This window comes from Ranitomeya imitator, chromosome 6, assembly GCF_032444005.1.
Source record: "Ranitomeya imitator isolate aRanImi1 chromosome 6, aRanImi1.pri, whole genome shotgun sequence".
Lineage (NCBI taxonomy): Eukaryota > Metazoa > Chordata > Amphibia > Anura > Dendrobatidae > Ranitomeya > Ranitomeya imitator.
The window spans coordinates 457,302,100-457,317,965 of record NC_091287.1 but is presented as its reverse complement, the minus strand read 5'-3'; the positions used below and the strand labels follow the sequence as shown (position 1 = coordinate 457,317,965).

Sequence of the window (15,866 nt, the reverse complement as noted above, 5' to 3'; positions counted from 1 at the left end):
TAGATATAATGCAAACACATAATCACTGTTATGGCACAACTAGCGCAAATTAATCCTGAATTTGCAGAAGATATTAGGCTGGTGCCAGATGTCTGAACATTCTGTCCAAACTTAGTTAAATGCCCTGTATTCACGAAATCCCTTGTTTAAACATACACGATGTACCGCAAACTAATGTTAGCAGTGATAACCAGATCACGTGCGCAGTATAACACATTTTGATATATTTTATTTACAGGCTCATTTAATGGCTTAATCAGCTATTTTTACGCTTTGAACCATAATCCAATCTTTCTTAAGCATTCGCACCATGGCCTTTAATACTCTGCTACATTCTGTCCTCTGACTAAAACTTTAGCTATGTTAATTACCTACTTGTATATATTCATGACCGCCTTACTTCTGTGCAATCTCCTCCAAACAACATCCTAAAATGGAGCCATTGCTTTATTGTTAATGACTTAATTTTTTATTTTTTTTTGGCAAAATCCTCTGTTGTCCCTGGATGACATGCATTACTTTTCAGGGCATACTTATAATATAACATCATAATATTCTCAGTATGAGGTTAGTAGCTTAGAATTATGCAAAACACATTTGTGCCCAGATACAAGATAGTCTAACGCGAAATGTCATTAATATGTAACTAAATGACAATTATGCATCAGAGCTGTGAAGAGAAGCCCCGAGACGGATTATAAACTCATTACTGCATTATCATGTATTTTCCTGACAGCAGATCAATTCTTGGCAGATATGTGACTTTTACTAAATTACTGTACACAAGTAATTTTGAAGTTGGACTAAGACTAATGATCAGACCCTGCCATGATGCTTGGTAATGTATGAGCTGTGTTCGATATTATACATGAACTGGGGGAATTATGAGCAAGTCGTACAAATAAACATAGCTGAAACCTAAGATAAAAACAAAATGACCATATAGCCAATGTAGTAGGTAGATATAAAAATAGTAATAGTAAATGTATAAGGTTGCTTATTAATTACCACTATTTTGATCAAAAAACATAAAAGCCATCCCACCGCGACAAGGTGTACCCAATCGGGACAGTACAATGTTTAGTATTAAAATCTCACCTTGTGTCAACCGGCCTCAATATAGATAATGGCAGAGCAGGACCCAGGCGGCTCGAATGTTCAGACGCCCGCCCATGGGAAGCTACATAGGTGAAAGGCCTAGCTTAAAAAGTGGGAGCTGTAAAATCACTTGGCATTCAGCAGCACCCACTCAAGTGATGATCTGATTGGGAATACTTTCACAATACAGGGCTACAGAATATCGGGGTCGCTCACATTACAATTATTTTAATTTCCAATAACTTTTGCCGTGCCATTAAAACTTAAATCCACACTTGTGGAAGGGTACCTTGTTACTCAACTGCAGGACTATATTATAAAGTTGTGCGAAAAAGTGTTTATCCCCTCCCTGATTTATTATTCTTTGCATGTTTTAAATTGTCTCTTCAGAGAGGAAGAGCAGTAGAACTCTAGTGCCACGTATAGGAAGTAGCAATCCTAAAAGTCCTTATCTACCCTTTAACGAGCCTTGTCACATAAAAACACTAGAATCTCCATTTGCAGATACTGTTTCAGGGTACGGCCCCTCATCAGTGCAAAGTGAGAGATCTGGTTTGGCTGTGTTAGAGAAGCATCAGACCAGGATCCTAGAAGTAACATTTCCCCTTGCAGAAAGTGACTTTTTTTCAGATCACCAAACAAATTAAAATATGAGACAAAGATAACATAAGTAAACACAGAATGCAGTTTTTAAATGAAGGGGTAAAATAAATAAAACCTAGCCCCCCCCCCAAAAAAAAAAACATAAATTAACTGCAGTTTATCACATCTTTGGGAAGCTGAGTTCAAATTTCCAAGCCACAGGCCTGATTACTGCCACACCTGTTTTCAATCAGGAAATCACTTAAATAGGACCTGCATGTCAAAGTGAAGTAAACCAAAAGATCCTCAAAAGCTAGACATCATGCCAAGATCCAAAGAAATCCTGGAACAAATTAGAAACAAAGTGATTGAGATCTATCAGTCTGGAAAAGGTTTAACCACAAATGACAAAACCATGGAAAAGTGGTGAACCTTCCCAGGAGTGGCCGGCCGAGCAAAATTACCCCAAGAGTGCAATAACGACTCATCCAAGAGGTCACAAAAGACCCTATAACAATATCCAAATATCTGCAGGCCTCACTTGCTTCGGTTATGTCAGTGTTCATGCCTCCACCATAAGAAACAGACTGGGCAAAAATGGCCTACATGGCAGAGTTCCAAGATGAAAACCATTACTGAGCTTTAAGAACATAAAAGCTAGTCTCAGTTTTGCCAGAAAACACGATGACCTGCAAGATTTTTGGAACAATACTCTGTGGACTGATAAGTCAAAAGTTGAACTTTTTGGAAGGTGTATGTCTCATTATATCTGGCATAGAAGCAACACAGCATTTCAGAAAGGGAACATCATACCAACAATAATATATGGTGGTGGTAGTGTGATGGTCTGGGGCTGTTTTGCTGCTTCATGGAAGATTTGCTGTGGTAAATGGAACCATGACTTCTGCTATCTACCAAAAAATCCTGAAGGAAAATGTCCAGCAGTCTGTTCTTGACCTCAAACTGAGGCACACTTTGGTTATGCAGCAGGACAATGATCCAAAACACACCAGCAAGTCCACCTCTGACTGGCTTAAGTAAAACAAAACTAAGACTTTGGAGAGGCCTAGTCAAAGTCCTGACCTTAACCTGAATGAGATGCTCGGAAAACCTCCAAAGTGGCTGAATTACAACAATTCTGCAAAGATGAGTGGGCCACAATTCCTCCAGAACGTTGCAACAGACTCGTTGCCAGTTGTCGCAAATGCTTGATAGATGTCGTTGCTGCTAAAGATGGCCCAACCAGTTATTAGGTTTAGAGGGCAATCACTTTTTCCCACAGAGCCCTGTAGATTTGGATTTCTTTTTCCCTTAATAATAAAGACCCTCAGTTAAAAACTGCAATTTGCACCATAATGCTTTTTACCTGATCCACATGTATTCTATTGTTTTTTTTACCTGTACTACATGTACTGTACTGCTCCCTACATGTACTGCATGTACTGTACTGCTCCCTACCTGCACTACATGTACTGACTGCATGATAACGCTTTCTGCCTGTTCCACAAGCACTGAATTGTTCTCTATGTGTACTACATGTACTGAACTGCTTCCTACCATACTACAGTGTGGGCCATGTATATGTCCAAGTTCAAAATGGCCGCCATAGTCATCACCCATCTTGAAAAGTTTTCCCCCTCCCATATACTAATGTGCCACAAACAGGAAGTTGAGATGACCAACCATTCCCATTTTATTTAGGTGTATCCATATACATGGCCCACCCTGTACTTTTCAAATATAATGTATGGATATCCCATATATTACAGGAAATGCCGTTTACTGAGATATACAGTGACAAGACCCTTCACAATTTCATTCAGATATTTCCAATTTATTTCAGCCATCTAAAATCTCCATTTCCATTATAATATCAAATGTGTTATTCTTAAGATGTAGATAGTTTAAAACCTATGTAGCTTTGGTCCAGGAGACCTGCATCAGCATTTCTTCCCAAGTGGAGCGTCTCCTATGAGAACGAAAGCTGCAATATCCAATGTTCATTACATTCTGTCTTCTCCCTAGCATCAGCTCATCGTGCACAGTTAAGCACCACCATGAAACCGATATCCAGAGGTCAACACGTAAATGGACACACATTAACCATGCAACACTTTGGCGCTCAAGCCTTTGACTGCAGCATAGCAAACGACAGGACCAGTGTAATACGAGGGCATATATCGCACCTCAAACTACATCTCCATGTGCAGACACCCTAAGTTTAATTGTGGCCGGGGCTCGAGGGATTCGTTCTCATGTTCTCAATTTAAATTATTGTTTATAATTTATGTAAGATTTTAGGAGAGAATACAATGATATGTTTTATTATGGTAAATGATTATGAAAGGAAATATGCACATTTTTATAATAAAATTATAGTCAATTTCCTTTAATCCATCATTAACATATCTAAGAACCTGCAGAAATGCAGACAAAAAAAAATAACATAAATTATTTGAATCAGATGAACTTCTTAATTAAGAAATAAAACAACATAAAATAAAAAATAACATAAAATAGCATAAAATTCAGTCCCTTTCCCCGGCTGTCACCTCTCACCTAACAAAAATATTCAACCTTTCCCTCACTTCCGGTATTTTTCCCTCCTCATTTAAGCATGCCATCATACATCCATTACTTAAAAAACCATCCCTCGACCAAAACTGTGCCGCTAATTATAGACCTGTCTCTAATCTTCCCTTCATCTCTAAACTCCTCGAACGCCTGGTCCACTCCCGTCTTACCCGCTATCTCTCAGATAACTCTCTTCTCGACCCTCTTCAATCTGGTTTCCGCTCTTTACACTCTACTGAAACTGCCCTCACTAAAGTCTCTAATGACCTACTAACAGCTAAATCTAATGGTCACTACTCCATGCTAATTCTCTTGGATCTCTCTGCAGCATTTGATACTGTGGATCATCAGCTCCTCCTCACTATGCTCCGCTCCATCGGCCTCAAGGACACCGTTCTCTCCTGGTTCTCCTCCTATCTCTCTGACCGATCCTTCACTGTATGTTTCGCTGGTTCCTCCTCCTCTCACCTTCCCCTTACTGTTGGGGTTCCTCAAGGATCAGTCCTAGGCCCCCTCCTCTTCTCTTTGTATACTGCCCCTATTGGACAAACAATCAGTAGATTTGGCTTCCAGTACCATCTCTATGCTGACGACACCCAACTATACACTTCTTCTCCTGATCTCACGCCTGCCTTATTAGAAAACACCAGTGATTGTCTTACCGCTGTCTCTAGCATCATGTCCTCCCTCTATCTGAAACTAAACCTGTCAAAAACTGAACTCCTCGTGTTTTCTCCCTCTACTAACCTACCTTTGCCTGACATTGCCATCTCCGTTTGCGGTTCCACCATTACTCCAAAGCAACATGCCCGCTGCCTTGGGGTCATCCTTGATTCTGACCTTTCATTCACCCCCCACATCCGATCACTGGCTCGCTCTTCTTACCTGCATCTCAAAAACATTTCTAGAATTCGCCCTTTTCTTACTTTCGACTCTGCAAAAACTCTTACTGTTTCACTTATTCATTCTCGTCTGGACTATTGTAACTCTCTACTAATCGGCCTCCCTCTTACCAAACTCTCCCCGCTCCAATCTGTCCTGAATGCTGCTGCCAGGATCATATTCCTCACCAACCGTTACACCGATGCCTCTACCTTGTGCCAGTCATTACACTGGTTACCCATCCACTCAAGAATCCAGTACAAAACTACTACCCTCATCCACAAAGCACTCCATGGCTCAGCACCACCCTACATCTCCTCTCTGGTCTCAGTCTACCACCCTACCCGTGCCCTCCGCTCCGCTGATGACCTCAGGTTAGCATCCTCAATAATCAGAACCTCCCACTCCCGTCTCCAAGACTTTACACGTGCTGCGCCGATTCTTTGGAATGCACTACCTAGGATAATACGATTAATCCCCAATCCCCACAGTTTTAAGCGTGCCCTAAAAACTCATTTGTTCAGACTGGCCTACCGCCTCAATGCATTAACCTAACGATCCCTGTGTGGCCTATATTAAAAAAAAAAAAAAAAAAAAAATTAATTAACTGGTTCATGCAGCTTTACATGAACACCCAAGCCTTACACTATGGCTGGTCCGAATAACTATAGCAATTGTTACCATCCACCTCTCGTGTCTCCCCTTTTCCTCATAGTTTGTAAGCTTACGAGCAGGGCCCTCACTCCTCTTCGTATCTGTTTTGAACTGTATTTCTGTTATGCTGTAATGTCTATTGTATGTACAAGTCCCCTCTATAATTTGTAAAGCGCTGCGGAATATGTTGGCGCTATATAAATAAAAATTATTATTATTATTATTATAAAATATTTCTAATCAGAGGAATTTCCTAATAAGGAAATAAAATAGTATAAAGTAAAAAAAAAATTAAATAATGCAAAATATTTCTAATCAGAGGAATTTTCCTAATTACGACATAAAATAACATAAAATAAAAATAAATAAATAAAATATCAAAATATTTCTAATCAGAGGAATTTCCCGGTTGGTTAATTTTAAGTCTCTGATTTTGTGAAACTCTATAATTATATTGTGTTACAAACTAATGCAGATTTATCTGACTTTTTAGGTTATTGGATGCAGAAGTAAATTTAACCCAATTCAACCCAATGAAATTTAAGCCCCAGCAATATCAGTGTGGCCTGAGAAGAGGGGGCCCAAGAATAGGTTGGCATCTCTGTCTTCCCAATTTGTAACCCTCCACAAACCATAAAATGCCTGCAAAGAAGTTATGCACAGTCTAGGGCATCATTCATATGTCATTTTTTTTTCTCAGATGCAAAAAAAGGACAATTGTTCTAGATCTGATTTTCAGCTGTTTTTGGTCCCTGTGTCTGTTTTCACCGTCCATGTGTCATTTCATCCGCTTTTCTCGTATGAGGACAAAAGTAATGGAAGATTCCCAACTTTCTGGTATATTCTTCACATGAGTGTGTTGAATGTGTTTTCACACATAGAACATGTAACCATTATAGCCTATTATAATATTCACATGTCTGTATTTCTTAAGCCATTAATCAAAATCACTCTACGGTTAGGGTCACACGAGCATTTTTCTTTCATCCAAGACAATCGGTCAGATTATGCTTCTCACACTGTGATCATAGTTTGATCAATCAGAATTTGATAAGAGTCTGATCATATTATCTGATGAGCAGAAAAAAAAAATTCTCCATCTTCTCCAATTTATAAGTTCACGAAAATCGGACTTCACTCAGATATCATCCTAGCCCGGGGTCCGATGTTTTCCATGTCCCATAGACATGAGTGGCCAAGTGCTACCCGATAATCAGATGCAACTTGAGGAAAAACTCAGGTAGCACTCTTCCGATTTTTTACGGTTGTGTGCACAAGCCTTTAGGGGCTCACTCAGACACCTGATTTTACCGTACTAGTTTAATCTTAGATTTTCATGGATAGCGCTCGTCCCTGTGATACTCTATGGGGCCATTCACATGTCTATAGTTTTTCACGGACTGAACAATCAGTCATAAATCGTGGAGATATGTCAGATTTTGATCCAACGATTGGATTAAAATTGGCAATGCAAGTGAATGGGCCCATGAAAATATTAGACCACATTTGGATGCCATTCGAGTGCAGTTCGATTTTCACAGACTGGTGGAGAGAGTGTTGAAACATTTGTTTTTCACCACTTATAAGAAAAACTGGTGACACTCGGTCCATTTTTCTCCTACGTGATAAAATCAGCCCTAGGAGTCCATAAAATCAGAGACATCACACAGGTGCCGGCTACAGTATGTACTGTCTATTTTTAACATTGTAATGGGGTCTTTGGAATTATTAAAACAAATAACGAAAATTGGACCATTTTTTGAGTATCAGAAATATTTCTGACTAAATAAGGCCTTAGTGGAACAACGGAGAGCAGACGGATACAACTCGGGTTGCATCGGTGTCCAGCCCACTATGTTATACAAACCTTTTCATATGGAAACAAACTTAAATGGGTTATCCAACGAGCAAAGTACATTTAAATTAATAGATCTTAGAATAAAATAAACACATAATCACAAATGAGGTATACTGGAATGTAATAACGAAGCATAAAAGCCTTGAATAATGCAGATAATAAAATATTACACAAACAAAAGTGGCGTGAAATACAGTATGATACCCCCACAGTGAATTCCTCCACATGCACGGTATGATGACCCTACTGTACCCCCCTGTGGGGTTTTGTTAAACTGCTTAATTCCTTCTTTGACTCGATTTTCCATTGTGGTTCTCTATAAATTTTCAATATGGGGTTTAGTATTAATGAACAGTACAGACCAAAAGTTTGGACACACCTTATTTAAAGATTTTTCTGTATTTTCATGACTATGAGAATTGTAAATTCACACTGAAGGCATCAAAACTATGAACACATGTGGAATTATATACTTAACAATAAAGTGTGAAACAACTGAAAATATGTCTTATATTCTAGGTTCTTCAAAGTAGCCACCTTTTGCTTTGATGACTGCTTTGCACACTCTTGGCATTCTCTTGATGAGCTTCAAGAGGTAGTCACCAGGAATGGTTTTCGCTTCACAGGTGTGCCCTGTCAGGTTTCATAAGTGGGATTTCTTGCCTTATAAATGGGGTTGGGACCATCAGTTGTGTTGTGCAGAAGTCTGGTGGATACACAGCTGATAGTCCTACTGAATAGACTTTATGAGCTTCAAGAGGTAGTCATCGGGAATGGTCTTCCAACAATCTTGAAGGAGTTCCCAGAGATGCTTAGCACTTGTTGGCCCTTTTGCCTTCACTCTGCGGTCCTGCTCACCCCAAACCATCTCGATTGGGTTCAGGTCTGGTGACTGTGGAGGCCAGGTCATCTGGCGTAGCACCCCATCACTCTCCTTCTTGGTGGTCAAATAGCCCTTACACAGACTAAAGATGTGTTTTGGGTCATTGTCCTGCTGAAAAATAAATGACGGTCCAACTAAAGGCAAACCAGATGGAATAGCATGCCGCTGCAAGATGCTGTGGTAGCCATGCTGGTTCAGTATGCCTTCAATTTTGAATAAATCCCCAAAAGTGTCACTAGCAAAGCACCCCACACCATCACATCTCCTCCTCCATGCTTCACGATGGGAACCAGGCATGTAGAGTCCATCTGTTCACCTTTTCTTCGTCGCACAAAAACACGGTGATTGGAACCAAAGATGTCAAATTTGGACTCATCAGACCAAAGCACAGATTTCCACTGGTCTAATGTTCATTCCTTGTGTTCTTTAGCCCAAACAAGTCTCTTCTGCTTGTTGCCTGTCCTTAGCAGTGATTTCCTAGCAGCTATTTTACCATGAAGGCCTGCTGCACAAAGTCTCCTCTTAACAGTTGTTGTAGAGATGTGTCTGCTGCTAGAACTCTGTGTGGCATTGACCTGGTCTCTAATCTGAGCTGCTGTTAACCTGTGATTTCTGAGGCTGGTGACTCAGATAAACTTATCCACAGAAGCAGAGGTGACTCTTGGTCTTCCTTTCCTGGGGCAGTCCTCATGTGAGCCAGTTTCTTTGTAGCGCTTGATGGTTTTTGCAACTGCACTTGTGGACACTTTCAAAGTTTTCCCAATTTTTCAATTGACTGACCTTCATTTCTTAAAGTAATGATGGCCACTTGTTTTTCTTTACTTAGCTGCTTTTTTCTTGCCATAATACAAATTCTAATAGTCTATTCAGTAGGACTATCAGCTGTGTGTCCACCAGACTCCTGCACAATACAACTGATGGTCCCAACCCCATTTATAAGGCAAGAAATCCCACTTATTAAACCTGACAGGGCACACCTGTGAAGTGAAAACCATTCCCGGTGACTACCTCTTGAAGCTCATCAAGAGAATGCCAAGTATATAATTCCACATGTGTTAATTCATAGTTTTGATGCCTTCATTGTGAATTTACAGTTTTCTTAGTCATGAAAATACAGAAAAATCAGTACTGTATGTTTTTTTGCTAATTAGTGTTGCAAAACCACTGAAAAAATTCCTAAAAACCATGATAAAAAGGTAGAATGCAGAAACTGTGCCAAAAAATTGACATTATTTTTAAAGGGAACCTGTCACCCCGAAAATCGCGGGTGAGGTAAGCCCACCGGCATCAGGGGCTTATCTACAGCATTCTGGAATGCTGTAGATAAGCCCCCGATGTTACCTGAAAGATGAGAAAAAGATGTTATATTATACTCAACCAGGGGCGGTCCCGCTGCTGGTAGGGTCAAACGGGCGTCTCCGGTCCGCTGCGGCGCCTCCCATCTTCATTACAAGACGTCCTCTTCTGATCTTCAGCCACGGCTCCGGCGCAGGCGTGCTTTGCTCTGCCCTGTTGAGGGCAGAGGATAGTACTGCAGTGCGCAGGCGCCGGAAAGGTCAGAGGCCCGGCGCCTGCGCACTGCAGTACTTTGTCTGCCCTCAACAGGGCAGAGCAAAGTACGCCTGCGCCGGAGTCGTGGCTGAAGATCAGAAGAGGACGTCTTGTAATGAAGATGGGAGGCACCGCAGCGGACCGGAGACGCCCGTTTGACCTGACCAGCAGCGGGACCGCCCCTGGGTGAGTATAATATAACGTCTTTTTCTCCTCTTTCAGGTAACATCGGGGGCTTATCTACAACATTACAGAATGCTGTAGATAAGCCCCTGATGCCGGTGGGCTTACCTCACCCGCGAATTTCGGGGTGACAGGTTCCCTTTAAGATGAATTAAAATATGTCAGAAAAAAACGCAACATGTGGACTATAGGCAGGTTTCTCATTGAATGAATGGGATGTCTGTTGAATCAGATTTGAAGCATTTTTATGTAGATTGTGGAGCAGAAAGTGTTCCAAAAACTGCTTCAAAAATGTCTATATCAACATACCCTAAGAGTTACATCTTAGTGCAGGGCTGCTCTAGCTAGAGAGAAGAAAGTACTTGCCAGAAAAAGGAGAAATGTTAATATATCTCATCTTAATAAAAGGAGACATAAAATAACAAACAAACAACATTTTATCACCATGAACATTTTGCAAAACTGTGTACAATGTGTTCTGCAATACAAACATAGTTGTTGGATTTAAGCACCAAGAAAACCTTAAAGGGTAAGGGCATGGTTTAAATACCTAAAAAATGATATATACTACCTCTCTACCCCCAATAGCTACAGCACCACTGCTCTCATGGTCTCCACCGGTCTGTGCTTACTTCCTGCAGTACATCATCACTGCTGCAGCCAATCATTGCCCTAACTGCTGAGGCTATGTGAATAATATATGGCACCTGAACCCTGCAACAATTTATCAAAGTATGGAAGGGATCACCAGCGTACTGGCACTGGACTGGCAGGGGATACAAGAGGTGAGTATTTGTGTTATTTTATGTTTCGCGATTTGTTTGCGCTACACTAATTTTTTTAAATCCACCCACACCACCCAAGAAAAAATAAAAGCAGACAAAAATAAAAGCAGACAAAAGAAACTTTTGAACCAGTTTTAGAAAATAATTTTCTGGTGTCCATCAATGTTAAGGTTTTTCGCTATCCTTGGTCAACACTTTAAGAGGTTGTCCACTGTTCGGTTAACCCCTCCCCTTATGAATCCCCAAGTTGAGGATGATGAATGATGCATGGCACCTAATTGCTGCAGGAATTAACCAAAGAATGGAAGGGATCACCAAAGTGCTGGCGCTGGAATGGCAGAGGATATAAAAAGAGAGTTTATGGTTTATTTTATGTTTAACCCTTGCCCTGTTCTGGACAAAAATGTTAAATCCGTGCTAAAAAAAAACCCAAAACAAAACAAAAAAAAACCCCTTTTCAACAAGTTTTAAAAAATGTTGTTCTCAATGTTCTGGTGTCCATCAACATTAAGATTTATTAATACCCTTTGTCAACACTGAAAGGGGTTGCCCACTACTCGGAATCCTTATGTTTCACCCTTGTAAATAAAAGGTCTCACACACTTTCCGGTTGTATGTGATACGTCCAAAGACGAGGAGAGTAAAGCCCTTGATAATATGCCGCAGGGATCGCGTGACATTGTTATGGCTGGAGGAGACCGTGCCGACACTGCAGGAATGGCACCAACAGCAGAGGTGAGTATAAGCGCTTTTATTTTACATGGGGCTTTACAAGGGTTTGTGAGTCGTAGACGACCACTTTAAACCTCATATACATGACTATTAGGCTGGGTTCCCATTGCATTATGGGACCGCGCTTAACGGACAGCGTTGCACGGCGAAATTAACGCCGTGCAACGCGTCCGTTAACGCGCCCATTGAAGGCAATGGGAACGCGCTTCACTAGCGCGTGCCATGTTCGGCACGCGCTAGCGACGCGCCGGTGATTCCTGGCGCGCCGCGGACGCTGCTTGCAGCGTCCGAGGCGCGCCCGCGGTCAGTTCCCCGTTCTCGCAGATCGGGGATCTGCGAGAGCGGGGACGTTACCGCGACCCCGACCGCAGCCCCATAGAAAACATTGCGTTAGCGCAATCCGCTAGCGCTAGCGCTAAACGGATTGCACTAACGCAATGTGACCCTAGCCTTAATACAGATCCATGTATAAGTTTGTTTCTCCGCAATATCTGATGTCCTTCATACATGTTTTCTCTGCATTGTAAAGGGTCTCAAAATATGCTGACACATGATGAATAAAGATTCATCGTATTCACTAATCAGGCCTTTCCAAGTTACCATCCGGTCACGTCATTAACCAGTATACTACTTATCTGTGAGGCCTCTTGACCTGAACTGATCACTTAAATCAGACCGCACTCAATAGAAATGAAGAAGCGATCATTCTTTCATACTCAGCACTGATCTGTTTCATTTTAATGAAATAATTCAAGAAAATACTTTAAAAGGGTATAACCTCTATAAAGTAAGCTCTCCATGTTCACACAACACAGATTTCAGGCAACCACCTTCATAATATCACGGACTGTTCTTATCGAAACCAATTCAAGCTGTCTTTCTTCTATCGAATTGGTGGAGAAAGGTTGAACTTGATGGACCTAGGTCTTATTTCAACCCATGTAACCATGAACTGTATCAAAAGCTCATAAAGCCAAATATAAATATTGTTTGTACATGTAAAGCTATCAATATTTTACAACATTTAATTCACTATTTTTACCACCTGTGCCAAAAGTTGAAAATGTTGAGAAAAAGGGGCATGGCTAACCTTTTGGAAAAAAAGCACTAATGCAATTCTATATAAAAGTTGCACAAAAGTCACTGTATTCTAGATATAGCTGTCTAAAAAAGGGCACGAAACAAATACATTTCTGGTACTACCTTTATTTTTAAGAAACACAAAAAGTCACAATTTGAGCAAAATTCTAGATTACTTTGCATCATTTCATACACTGGTCTACGCTCTTGTCTTGTATTGAGGAGTGCACTAAGTTGCGCATGCGTAATATGCCCAAACTTCACCATTACGCCTGATATGTGATAAATATGGAATGGTGGAATTGAAGTAAGTACATTAAAGACTTGGTGCCAATTAAGTCATTTTTTGGCAGTCTTATGAAAATCAGAGATGAGAAAACTGAGTTTTGCTCTATCGGCACCTGTCAGATCTCGTGCCAATGCCGACATGATGATACAAATGGAATATATTAAAAAAGTCCTAAACAATTTTTTTTGTTGCTGTTGTTATTTATAGGAAGATAAGAAAGGCTGGAAAATCACAACGTCGCACCATGTCTCATTTTAGATAAACCCCACAAAGCTGTAAAACTGGATCCCTGACAATAACAGTGCAGTAAGCTACCGTAGTGTCTGGTTGCCTTTGGTTACATCATTGTTCTCCGCGCCATCTTATTATATATATATCTATGTATATAATTGTCTAAGGGTGTTTCCGTCTGTCTGTCTGACTGTCTGTCTTTCTGTCTGTCTGTCTGTCCTGGAAATCCCGCGTCTCTGATTGGTCGAGGCCGCCAGGCCTCAACCAATCAGCGACGGGCACAGCGACGATGATGTCATAAAGGACGTAGACATCCCGCGTCTCTGATTGGTCGAGGCCGCCAGGCCTCGACCAATCAGCGACAGGAACAGTATCAACGTAGATGTCATAATGGTTGCCATGGCGACGATGATGTCATAAAGGTTGCCTCGACCAATCAGCGATGGGCACAGTCTGCCACGATTTCTGGAATCATCATTGTCCATATACTACGGGGACATGCATATTCTAGAATACCCGATGTGTTAGAATCGGGCCATAATCTAGTATATATATATATATATATATATATATATATATATATATATATAGATATATTGTGGCAAAGTTGATATTTTCTGGGGTTGATGCATTACTCACCCCACCAGGAACAGTCTACGGACAATCCAAGCCGTATACGAATAATGGGTGATATCCACCTTGGGATGAAGGTCACAACCTGACCATGATCATAGATGCTCTTTCCCTGGATTTTCTACCTCCTCTGCTCGATTTGATGCCTTATTGGCCTTGAAAATGTTGCTAAGCAATATGGGCCTATTGTTCAGAGAAGTAATGACAGATCTCACCGGTAACTTACACAAAGCTACACGCCTATAAAACTTTACTTTTTTTTTTAGATGAGTACATTTTGTGCTAGCGTATTTCTTTTCACAAGCTCTGCCAGCTTCTTAGCAGCACCGGATAGGATTATTATTGATTGAAATCATCTCTTCTTTAGTCTTCTGGGTTTTTTTTTCTGTCTTATGTTTTAGTATCGAACTCTCCTTACTGATAATTTCCAGAGGATCCTCCCTTTCTATTAGTCTCGGCATCAGAAGAGAACCAACCATTAAAAGATTTTCATTGTATAACCTCAACAAACCAGCAGGTTCTTCAAGATTAAATGTTACATAACTTGATTTGCCGGGATTACTGCGACGGAAATGTATTCTCCTCTACATAGATTCATACATATGTATCCTGTAGATTATGAGACGCAGAACATTATCAGGGTTTCATTATTAAAACACTTTTTTATGTGTTTTTTTAGCGTCTTGGATAGCAACGTAATAACAAGATGATTTAAGCAATTAAATGGCACAACCCATGGTATGTTTTATGACCTTTCTGTATATATAGCATAAAGAGTAACAATAATAACAATATAAATAATAATAACAGTATAAATAACAAGAATACAAATAATAATAGAAAACAATAATGATAATATTAATCATCAGGGATGCATACAAACTAGAAGAGCAACAATGTTCTCCTCCGTAAACTGCTCATGTAGGAGATATATATATACTTCAGAGTTGGAGGAGAAATTTCCCATCTACTTACCTTGCTTAAAGTGGATTAAAGACAAGCTGACCAGCCCCGGGAAGGATGGGTTCATGTCTTCACCAGAGCTTGTTAGATGTTCTCCAGTAGAAGACACTTCACAATGAGCTTTTGTCCCATGTCTTGCTTCTTGGACCTATCCCAGGGCTCTACAAGTCTAGAGAGGGACAGCGACTGTAGAGTGCCATGAAGCTTAGTCTTAAGATTTAGTGCATCCTCCTCCAGAGATGATGATGGCGTTGATGGTGGTGGTGATGGTGGTGATGATGATGATGGAGATGGGCTGCTTAGTTCTGCGGCTGGGGATAGATTGTGGAATGGGAGAGCAGGCGGATCAGCTCAGCTTGGAGATGCTGAACTGCAAAGACATAGGCACACACATTCACACCATCACACACCCTCACTGTACAGCAGGCACACACAAGCACAAGGGATGGACCGGCCTGGATCTCCCGCAATCTGGCTCAGAGGATCTAGAGGTGAAAGCTAATTGGATTGAGCTCTGCATCACCAAGGACAGCAGCAACAGATCGGCAAGTGCTCCTCACCAAAGCCAAGAAATCCCGAGGAGAACAAGCACAGGGTGGAGAGGAGGGGGCTGGGGGAATCCTATTCTGAGCACAGCTTTAACCCTTGCAGTGATGCAGTTTCCGAGCTTAAAGCAGCAGCGCGCTCCGAAGCCTTTACGAAGACGTCCTAGTACTCAAAAATATGGACGTTCTATGAGATTCGTAAGGGATTTTGCTGTTTTTATGAATTATTGAAATGAACAATATCATAAATAAATATTTGATGCGTAACATTTTAAAGTATTAAAAACAACGGTAAAGAAAAAAAAATTAGGAAGTAGATGAGCCTGGAGGTTGTGAGAGCTGG

The 15,866-nt window shown here is 40.8% G+C and overlaps 1 protein-coding gene across 1 annotated transcript in view; it reads right to left on the bottom strand.

Moving 5' to 3' along the window:
* The window catches only part of KCNB2 (potassium voltage-gated channel subfamily B member 2), a 406,801-nt gene extending 391,237 nt beyond the window's left edge, over positions 1-15,564 (bottom strand). The window contains exon 1 of the mRNA XM_069731477.1: positions 14,991-15,564. The gene's annotated coding sequence lies outside the window, so the exon portion shown is untranslated. The remainder of the gene's footprint in view (positions 1-14,990) is intronic.
* Between the last annotated feature and the right edge of the window lie 302 nt (positions 15,565-15,866).